General features: G+C 36.5%; 1 long non-coding RNA gene across 3 annotated transcripts in view; it reads left to right on the top strand.

The window, feature by feature from the left end:
• The window catches only part of LOC144959944 (uncharacterized), a 67,501-nt gene extending 56,602 nt beyond the window's left edge, over positions 1 to 10,899 (top strand). Inside the window, exons 3-4 of one of the 3 annotated variants that reach the window (XR_013642719.1) lie at positions 4,174 to 4,545; positions 5,575 to 10,899. This is a non-coding gene — a long non-coding RNA (uncharacterized LOC144959944). Of the gene's footprint in view, positions 1 to 4,173; positions 4,546 to 5,574 lie in introns of those variants that run through there. The other 2 variants (XR_013642721.1, XR_013642720.1) reach the window with 2 other exon arrangements.
• The last annotated feature ends 353 nt before the right edge of the window (positions 10,900 to 11,252 follow it).

Here is an 11,252-nt window from a genome sequence, read left to right as displayed (position 1 = left end):
TTTTATAAGTGCGGTTATGTGGTCTGGAGTAGGTCATACACCTTTGGACCAAAAGGTCTGGGTTCGCATCCCGAGTGGTGTAAAGTTGAGCCCTTGGAAAGGCTCTTTACTCACATTTTCTCACCTTATGTGGGTGTAAAATGAGTAACTGGTCAACAGCGTTGTCACTGTCCAAAAAAAAAAGTGTAATATCGCCAAAGTGTCGTGTCTCATCCTACATGTTGAGTGTTGCTGTCGACCCCTTGTAAAGCGTTTTTGGCATGTTTAGTGGAGATTGCTGTTTATAAAAGATCCAGGTTTTTATTTATGATAAGAAAAAGTAAGTAAAGAGCTTTTTTCCAAGGACCCAACTTATTGCACACACAGTCACAGAGGGACTCAAACAAGTCAGAATGTCATACCCCGAGATCTCAAAGCTAAACATAAGACAATAAGCAAATAAATGCTAAATTTACTCCTTGGGTGGGGTTCCTGGCCTTCCATAGTGGGCAGGTACATACTGTGTCTTCTACTTCTATCCCCGTATATCTGTTTTCCAACTTGCATTCTGTCTTTGTCTTGGAATGAGATTACATACATACTTGGTTTTATCCTGGCTGGGAGGGAAACAGTCAAATGCATAGTTATTGTTTTGGGAGATGATATTTTTTTCCTTGTAAATCTTCTCTCTGTTAAAATAATCTGTTCTGTGCTTCTTTTTTTTTTTACATATAATTATGTGGTTCCGATAGCTCAGTTGGTAAAACACTCGCTTTACATGCATAGGGAACTGGTTCGATTCTGGACCCATGTCTCTTGTTCACACAGTGGTGGCTGGTCTGTTAGGCCTTGAGTCTTGAGGAAAGTACTTTGTGATAAACTAGCAGCATCCCACCAGAAGGATGACATGCACTGTAAAAACTGGAGTAATAAAATCTGGCTACATTGGTCCTATGGCTCTGAAAAAAAAAGACTACTTTTCCTTTTCTCAATTTTGGGGGTCGTGGAAATTTTATTTTTCAACCTGATCATCAAAATCAGACACATTGATCAACACTCACTATCACCCTTGATAATTTCAAACAGTAAAGCAGGGTTCAACTCATTTACCTAAACCTGCTACTGCTATCTGATTTGTTGAATTCAGGAAACAAATGTCATTATTAATAAGAAAACACACTGAGAATTTAAAAACCCATAGCCACATGAGATAACGGTCAAAAACTCACCCTGATACCATTCCCTGATCAGAATCCCTCACCCTCAGAGGTTAAAGCCGACGTTTGCTTGGTGTTAATTTTGTTCTTGACTTTGGATATTGAGTTCCAATCGATAACTTGACTGAGCAAGTTCAGGATCGGGGAATCTTTTAGTCGGCTCACCATCTTTGAAATGCTGCAATTTAAGTTGGAAAGATAAAATGAAATTATTTGATTTGACAGCATCAGTAAAACATGTATCTTCTCTTGTTTTCTTGTTATTATTAGAAGAATAACAACAGTAACATCTACTGTCAATGTCTCCCACACTATTATCACCGTACAGTGAATATAGCCTTCCACACCATTATAGTGAATATAGTCTCCATCACTATTATCACCGTACGGTGAATATAGCCTTCTAACCATTATATTGAATATAGTCTCCCACACTTTTATCACCGTACAGTGAATATAACCTTCCACACTATTCTCACCGTATGGTGAAAATCGTCCACCAAGATATTACCGTACGGTGAAAATAGTCTCCCACACACCGTCAGGCTATTATCACCGTACGGTAAATAAGAGATAAACATCGTATCTACTTGTCTTAAACTGTACTAATAAATGAACGGCTCAAATAAAGTATTCTCTAAGTCTCTAAGATCGTTCTACTTACTTCTACAATGTTGATTTTGATTAAGACTTAGACTTAGACCAACTGGCCGGGAGTCAAGACTCTAACTCTAACAACGTGAAAAGTGAAAGAGAGAAATGATGTTTACCGAAAGAATCATAAAACAAACTCTGGCAAAAAAAATTAAAAAATCAATTTTAATATGATAATGATTGATATAAATTGTGTTGAATATCAACTTACCTTAGAACAAATGTAACGGTTCTTGTTGATCTTCGCTAAATTCAGCTGATTGTGAGGGCGAGCGCAAGCCCTGATCCATCGCTTGCATCGAGGTTTGTCGATCCACGGCTTGATAAAAGGAAAAAATCGTACGCCTCCCGATCTCTCCGGATATCAACTGTCGCTGTCACGAAGGCCCCATTGACAATTTTTACCCATATTTTCTTTAATTTAAAGAATTCTGCATCAGGCTTAGTCTAAGACTACACAGCCATTACTATTGTTTATAAACAACCACCTAGCCATGTCCGAATGCCATATCCGGGTCAGGGCTCTGAGGGTGTGTCACGAATCTCGTGTTTTGATTGGTTAAAAATCTACTGGTTAATTCACACGATGGAAGTTGTTGAGGGTTGCTAATTCTCAACATGCGCATGTGCGACTCAGGTGTCGAATAACCTGGTGACAAGATACATCCGAGTTTCGAGTGTCAATTAATCTGGTGACAAGATACACCAGAGTATCGGGTGTCGAATAACACTCCGTAATAATAAAGTACAAAAATAGATACTTTCTTAAAAGGTTATAGCAAATGTGACCCCTTCTAGAACTATTGGGCTTGGGTGGAAACAAATTATAGCTATGGTTATGATAAATAGCAGCATTTAAGAAACTAAATGAAAATGTGAATAGGAAAAACCCACTGCTCTATCATGTGGTTTAAGGGATATGGAAAATGATACTTGGAAATACAAGTACTATACTGGTATCACCACCAAACATCAATGTTCACCACCAGAATCTTCTTTCTACTTTTGGTATTCATATTGTTGATCACATCCTGTAAACTGGGGTAATTTTGAACTCTTGTTTTTACACAAAAGTTCTCTTTTCTCCAAGACAATCTACAGGCTGTTTACTCAAGCTGTAGGAGGAAGGGGAGGATTTATAGTTCAATGACTTTATTTGAAAGTCATGATTTTGACATTCAGTTAATGTCTGCTATCCGCAATTTCAATGGTGTGAACGTTTCCCTGCAAATGGAATAACTTTGAACGCGCTGTCAATTAATAAATTAAAATTATTTGACACAGTAACTCTTTCATCACAACTAAAGTTTATTGTTAAAATCAAAGTTTCCAATGTAATATTGGGCAAAATTCCAAGTCTACATGCAGTTTTCCTTGGATTTGCGGAGATCTGCAATTTTGGACTCCAAAGGAGGAGTCAAATTATTGTGATAAATACTAACTACATGAAAAATTTACTAAGACAATGAAGGACATGCTTTGGAATTTCTGTCCTTGTTCGTCGAACCCGTGAATTTGTTGAATGTGTGTTCGACGAACGTGATGAACACGCCAATGTTTAATCTGATTCCACGCCTCATAGCTGTACTCTGACAAACCGCATACTTTTTCTTTTTCATTTTGGTCAGATGGTTGTTGAAAATCCTGCTGCTTCCAAAATCTCCGTATTTTGTCCAAGATTATGTAAAAAGGATAGAAGTTAGATGTCTTATTATTTTGTCCAATGTCACATAAAAAATTCTTAGTATTTTGTCTATTGTCATGTAAAAATGTCAGTTTAATGTCTTATCACGCTGTCCAATGTCACGTAAAAAGTATAAGTAAGTTAAATGTCTTATTATTTTGTCCAATGTCATGAAAAGAGGTGAGTCAAATGTCTCTTTATTTCATCCAGTGTCAGGTTTCATTCCCCACCTCATTGCTGTACTTTGCCAAAAGAGTTATTTATTTTTATCAAATTCAAATATTCAAAGAAAGGTCAGGTTTGATACTTTTTGACAAGTTAATCGATTGACATTTGAAGTAAAAAGTTATTTTGACTTAAATAAAAGAAAATGTGTTTTGTCAGAAATGCGACGACTCTGCCTCAGTCTGCTGTAATCAGACATGCCAACCTGATTGATTTTACTGGGAAATTCCTGGCATTTATCATCGATCCTGATTCCCCTGATTTCCATCTGCTATCCAAATTTTTATAACAATGTACTCTTCCAGAAAATACAACGGATTAGAATTGTGATTCCCAATTGTTGTTTTCCATTATCTGACATATCCTCTATACGAAACTAGACCTTTTATTTTCTTCTTTTTTTTTTCTTTTCAGAAACTCACAGTCACCCAGGAGATGAACAAAATTCTGGCATGCTCATTGATGATGATGAATTGGCACCTATCAATAGACTTATGACTCTGCTCAAAAATCCTCATCATGAAAGTAAGTTGATTGATCTTCTCAGTTTCATTGATAGTGATCATGAATGGCTCATCATCATGGCATAGCTGCCAACAGTTGTGACTTATCCTGGTTATAACCATCACAACCAATTTAGCCAGCTAAGATGGAGAGCAACAGCAATGGCTCTAGTCAACTCAACAGCTAGTCAACCCAATGTCGAGACAGCTAATGAAAGGTTTCAACCTTAAGAAAGAGAAAACTTGACTTTCAATCAGCATGTTTGTTTTTTTTTTCTTATAGGTAAGTAAGTCTATTTTAAATGCTGGTCTAGCCATTTTAAAACTTTTTGTTCTTTAAAAAAATAGACAGGACTATGGGAGGGTAAAACCGGCCGTAACTGTTCCTAAAAATAGTAACATTGCTCGACTAAAGTGCCTAACAATATGTTTATTTACATTTCCATTACGTTTGATCTCAACAGCCAGTCACTTTAATTCATAGGTTTATACCATTTTCAACAAAAGTTTTTGATTAACTCAAAAGCAAGATAGCTATAGATTGATGAAGCTGATCCATATTTTTAAAGACTTATCTATAGAAATTTTCACTTGAACTTTGAAGCAACTACTTACTCGGGGTTTAGCCTTTTTTAAAACTCTGAATTCACTTACTTGATAAGCATCATAGGATGAAATCTACATGTTCATTTTCGAAGGTCTGATAACAGAATGCAATTGTAGGCTTAATTGATCATTGTTGTAATTTGAGAATATTTTGCGTTGGTATGAGTTTGTGAGTTTATCCAGTACAACTGAGAGTCCATAAAAAAAATAATTGGGTTATCAGACCTGAAAATAAGTACACATTGAGAAAATTAACTGCATAACAGAAGATAAAAGCTGAGAAAGCTTAAACTCAGATTTTTGTTTATTTTTTTCTTTATTAAAGATGATGAAGATTACAAAGCCCAAAGTTAATGTTAAATCTCTCTTTTAAAAAAATCGTTTTAAGGAAAGGACAATTCATTAAAAATTTACAAAAGTAAGTTATACTCTACCATTAAGAATAGATGTGCACTAGAAGTAGTAATATAATATACGAAACTATGATATTTTATGTGATGGTTTTGTTTGAGTTTGACCGATGGACCGATACAGTTTCCTCCTTTTTGACAATTTGCCATTATCATCACTGATATTTGTACGACAGGAGAGACCTCATTTTTATATCAAATCATTGATAATACTATGTATTTATTTTTCTTTTTTTTTTTTCAAGTTTTTCTTCATTTTGCTCCCTGTTGATTGATTATTGGTCTTTCAATTTCAGCTCAAGTCGTGGTTGGAAATTCTTGTATTTATGGAGGAGTTTGACCCCCACTCCCTTCACCAACTCTTGTCAGAATTGGGACTGACATGTCTTCACTTGTTAAATGTGGAGCCTTATGACAAAGCCGCAAGACAGTATGTTTCTCATGATGTTGTCATTAGATGGAACATTTTCATGCCAAGCACAAGGAGCTGCATACTTTAGTTTTGAAGTGGTTGAAGAGACCAAGCTACGAATGTAACTGTTTAACAAATGCTTAATTGAAAACCAAAGTGGCTAATATAAAAAAAAAACTTACACCCGTATGTCCAAAAATTTTAAAAAATGATGATTTAAAGACATTTCTTGAAAACTTTTTTTTGAAATTGTCTAGTACTGTTAATTCTGGTTCATATTCTTCTCAACTTCATGTAGTAAATGTTCTGAGAAAGATATTGTTATCCAAAATCTTCGCTCTGAATTAAGAGATAAGAAAGTAATTGAAAGCAAATTAGATTCTGTTAATGAATCTTTAGTTTCTGAGAGTGAAATACTAAATGCTATTGTTTTTGATTTGCAGGAAGAAAAAAAGAAACAATTTGAAACTGTTGAATTATTGAAGACTAAATTGAATGAGTCTAAAGCTCTTGTCAAAAATTTACAATTGCAAGTCATGAAGGAGAAATATGAGAACGCTAACATGCTCATTGAATGTGATAAAATGAAATCCTCCAGCCTTTACAAGGACAAACTTTAAGAAGAATAGAATGTTATATGATGTAAATGAAGAAATAGATAAATTGCTAAAAGACATTCAATTTAAAAATGAACACTTTTTACAACTGAAGGAAGAAATGGGGTCTCTAAAAAAAAAAGATAAAATCAGAGCAGTCTGTGAAAAGCAAATGTAGTATCTTGAGTTTGAGTGGCAGGTGGACAATGTAGTATCTTGTAGTTTTCAATGAGGAGGATGTATGGAGTTGTTCTGAGTAGTTTGGTGGTGAGATATTTCTTGAGAATGAGGTGTAGTTTTGTTGTTGAGAATGAGATGTAGCTGCCAGTGCCGCTATTTTAGCAGGCAGTGCGGCAGGCTTCTTTAGGATTGGGACGAATGAAGAGGGAATGAAAGAACAAAGCAAGATCTTATTTTTCGCTAGAGATATACTGGGTTTTCTCTTGTGCAATACTCAGGGTCGTGATTGGTTCTTATAAGGAAAGGGCAGTAGTAGTAGTAGCATATGGCTACACCTCCAAATTATATTTATCGATCCATGATGTCAGGTCATCTCCGGCTTCAAAGATTGCTTCGTACCCCTCTTCTAATTTTTATGCTGGGCATTGCAGGACCAGATGATCGATGGTTTGACGTGCCCCTTTGCAGTATTGGCAGATTGGTGAGTCAATGAGTCTCCATCGATAGAGGCTTTCTTTGCTGCGACCATGGTTGATTCTAAGTCGGTTCGCGGTGACCCAATGTTTTCTTTTTGCTGTTTTAAAGTCAGGAAGGTGCAGAGTGGGGTTGGTAATGTATTGTCCATTTTTTGGCAGGTCTGATTGCCATTCATTGTCCCAGACAGTGGTAAGGAAGGGGTGACACTGTCAAATAAAGAAATAAAAATAACACACTATTAAATTTTACTATCTTAATAGTTTTATTTAAATTAAAGCGCTCTCAGCGTGAGTCGGGAGGCGAATGACCAATATATATTGTATATTGGAATAGAAAATTAAGATTGGCACTCAGCCCTCAACTTGAGTCGAGTGGCGGTATGGCCAAAATAAGTAATAAAGTGATAATTAAACGTATTAAAAGAATATTCTCAAAGTAAAATAGTGACATGGAAATAATGATAAGAATAAGAAGATTGGCACTCAGCCCTCAACATGAGTTGAATGGCGATGTTTGCCAAATTAAGTATTACAGTCGACTAAGCTTGTAGCGATGTCGTCGGGGGACCAGAAAAAAGATCGCTACATCCGAAGTTCGCTACAGCCGTTGGAAGAAAATTCAAGGGAAATAATTCTGACTATTCAACTTCGTTGTAGAGTTAATATATTGAGTTACTGCCCTTATCTTGACAAAAATTCATCATGACCACTGTAGACAAATATTAGGGTTTTTTTGGGTTTTTTTTAATTTTATTTTTTGCGTGTTTTTTTGTTTGTTTTGTATTTTTAAAAAAATTCTTTATTACATTTTTTTATTAATTTATTCAAATAAACGGAACGATATCTGTATGCGAAACCCCATGCCAGGATGGTGCCACATTTGAGACATCATTTTTAACACTGCACGAGAACAAGACAAGGGGACAAACACACATATCTTTCTATTTGGCCTTAAAGAAACTGACAATACTGGCTTGTTTCTTTCTTTTTTCCTTCTGTTTACTGAGGGTTTGCCAAACTGTCATCTGGTATGCCCTTTTGGAGAAAATAGGTTTCCAATTTGCCAAATGCCTCCAACATTTCATTTTCTGTGACTATGGGCTTTTCCTCCCCCAGATCATCCTCGTTCTCTCCTGACACATGGCTGTCCAGGTCCTCTTCTTTTTCTGTGCTAGTGGTAGCACTTATTTCGGATGGATCCGGTGATGTCTGGATCTCATCTTCAACTATGCACTTCGGTGCTGTTGGTGATGGATGCGGTGATGCCATACTCATCAAAAAGCTCCTCAAGCAGGCTACCTCTTACATTTGTTGAATCGCTGGTGTCAACTTCGTCTGTGTTGTTGATTGGAGAGTTTGAATCAACAAAACCAGCTTTCTTGGAGTTGGAGCAGTTGTAGATGGTTGCCAACTTTGCTTCATCAACTGCACAGCATCCAAAAGAGATGGCTGGAATGTCTCAAATGAATTCCCAGCATCAATGTGGTTAATCAGGCGCTTCAGGAGTGCTGCTCTATAGTGACATTCAAGGTTGTTGATGATGCCCATGTCACAAGGTTGAGCCTTGGAAGTGGCGTTAGGTGGCAGGAAAAGCAGTTCAGTGGCTCTCAAGTTTATTCCTCTTGGGTGAGCTGTACAGTTATCCACCACTAGGAGTACTTTCCGTTGCTCAAAAAGCATTTTTCTGTCAAACTCCTGTAGCCATTTTGTAAAAATGTGTCCTGTCATCCTTGCTTTGGAGTTGGAGTCATACCGAACAGGAAGCTTTCGTATCCCTTTAAGACAACGGGTTGTTTAAATTTTCCGATGACAAAAAGAGGCCATTTACAACTGCCATCCATGTAAGCACAACAGAGCACTGTCATGCGGTCCTTAGCCATCTTTGTCCTGTGGCAAGCTTGTCCTTTGAAGTCCATGGTCTTATCCGGTAAGAGACGCCAAAACAAGCCCGTTTTGTCGGCGTTGAAAATATCGCAAGGGCCCTTTTCTGCTCGGTGCCAACTTCTCCACTGTAGAAGTCCTCCTTGTAGTGCTCTTTCAATTTCATTATTCCCGATACAGTGTTTGCCGATACTCCAAATTCAGGTGCGGCATTCTTTTGCTTTTTTCCGTTCTCAATTGCACCAATCAGTTCTATTTTTCTCTTCAAAGAAAGCACAACGTGTTTTCCTCCTGTCGCCATTGTTAAGTCGAGTTGTAGTTTAGTCTGTGGTTGAGGCAACACACTTAATACACTGTACACTAGACTACAACACACGCGAGACAGCACACAAAGGCACTTGGCGAAGTGAGAGAGGTATATATCTAGTGAAAGAGTAGAGTGAGAGTTTGTTTCGCATTCGTTTCACTTTCGTTTCGCTCTACTCTGACGTAACATGCAAGACAAGCAGCACCTATTATATCAATGGTACGTTACACACACAAAGTGCATTGTATGTGTTGTATTGACACAGGCGCTTGGTGAAGTGAGAGAAGCAGTGAGGAGAGTGTGTTTCGCCATGCCGCTCATGACATCGTTACAACCGTTATATTTTTACTATAAAGTATTATGGTCGGGGATAATAATACGCATCACTATATAACCGTCACGACGGATGTAGCGAAGTCATTACAAATGTTTGTATTTTATTGAGTTTGTGTTACATGGGTGCTTGTTCTACAGAAAAAGATCGTTACTTCCGAAGATCCCTACAACCGACTTCGCTACAAGTGGAGTGAACTGTACAATGATAATTGAACGTATTAAAAGAATATTCTTAAAGTAAAATAATGACATCAAAGTAATGATAAGAGTAAGAAGATTGACACTCAGCCATCAACATGAGTCGAGTGGTGATGTGGCCAAAATAAGTAATAGTAATACAATGATAATCGAATGTATGAAAAGAGTATTCACAAAGTAACAATAATGACATCAAAGTAATGATAAGAGTAAGAAGATTGACACTCAGCCATCAACATGAGTCGAGTGGCCAAAATAAGTAATACAATGATAATTGAATGTATTAATAAAACATGAATATTTACAAAGTAAGCTAATGGCATCGAATATGTCAACATCATTAATAAAAGCATAAGATACAAATTGCTACCAACTATCTCAGAAGTTTAGTATAATTCCACGATACAGGGCATCATCAGGACATTATACAACTATAACGATTAATGACCAAGAAAGCTTTATGACAAACAGACAGACAGAACAAGAGGTGACCATACAGCTAGTCAGACAATAGGTACTTATGCCTATACGTGTAGCAGGTGACAGATAGTTGAATAGATTATTAGGTAGATTGATATGTAGCCAACTGTCATCTCATACTAAGTAATTGAAAAGGTAAATATATTATAAAGATGGATATGTGCATAGGCAGACAGATATCCTATATAGATAGGTCCGTAAGTCGGTAGGTAAATGGATGGATGGAAAAATTGATAGATAGATAGATAGATGCAGAGATAGATACAGAGAGATATAGATGGAAGGGATGTGACAGTGACAGGATAACTACATCAAGAACAATAGAGTAGGCCGATATTATTTACAAATCAGCAATAATAAAGATCGTGGTAAATTTGTAATCGTCATAAACTGATTATTACTAGCACTCACGTCATCAATTAATTAGACTAAGTATTTTCCTCAAGACAGATACAAGTTATACATGCACGTATTCGATTTACTGTCATTACACAAAGGCATTAACAAATCCATGGAAATAATAATAATAATAATAATAATAATAATAGATCTTTATTGTCCATAAACATGGCAATTTGTCATTTAGTTACACTTGTTATAACGCCATATGATAACTATAACATTGAACAGACATTTCACTCCCACGTATTCTCTCTCTCTCTCTCTCTCTCTCTCTCTCTCTCTCTCTCTCTCTCTCTCTCTCTCTCTCTCTCTCTCTCTCTCTCTCTCTCTCTCTCTCTCTCTCTCTCTTTCACGTGTGCGATATACACAACATAAACATATTCATTTCACTTTCAATTCGTTACATTTTTGGCAATTCAACACCAAAATCATCATCATTATCAATTGGTCACTTAATCTAAAATTAAATAAATTAATCAGTCAATCAGTCAACGCATCTATCTTTGGCTTTGCTGTAATATGAAATATTCAACACCTTTATTGCTGATGGAAACAACGTTGATTTATACTTGTCAGTTCCACATTTAATCTGACAAAACCCTCTCCCAGATGGTAAAATACCAAATCAATGGCACATAATGTTTTCCATTGTTGGCAATTGAGAACGCTTTCCTTTCCATTGCTTTTCCATGAATTCTTTCCACTC

This window comes from Berghia stephanieae, chromosome 14 (assembly GCF_034508935.2).
Source record: "Berghia stephanieae isolate SIO BIC M18660-M18661 chromosome 14, UCSD_Bste_1.3, whole genome shotgun sequence".
NCBI lineage: Eukaryota > Metazoa > Mollusca > Gastropoda > Nudibranchia > Aeolidiidae > Berghia > Berghia stephanieae.
This window is presented reverse-complemented; position numbering and strand designations above follow the sequence as displayed.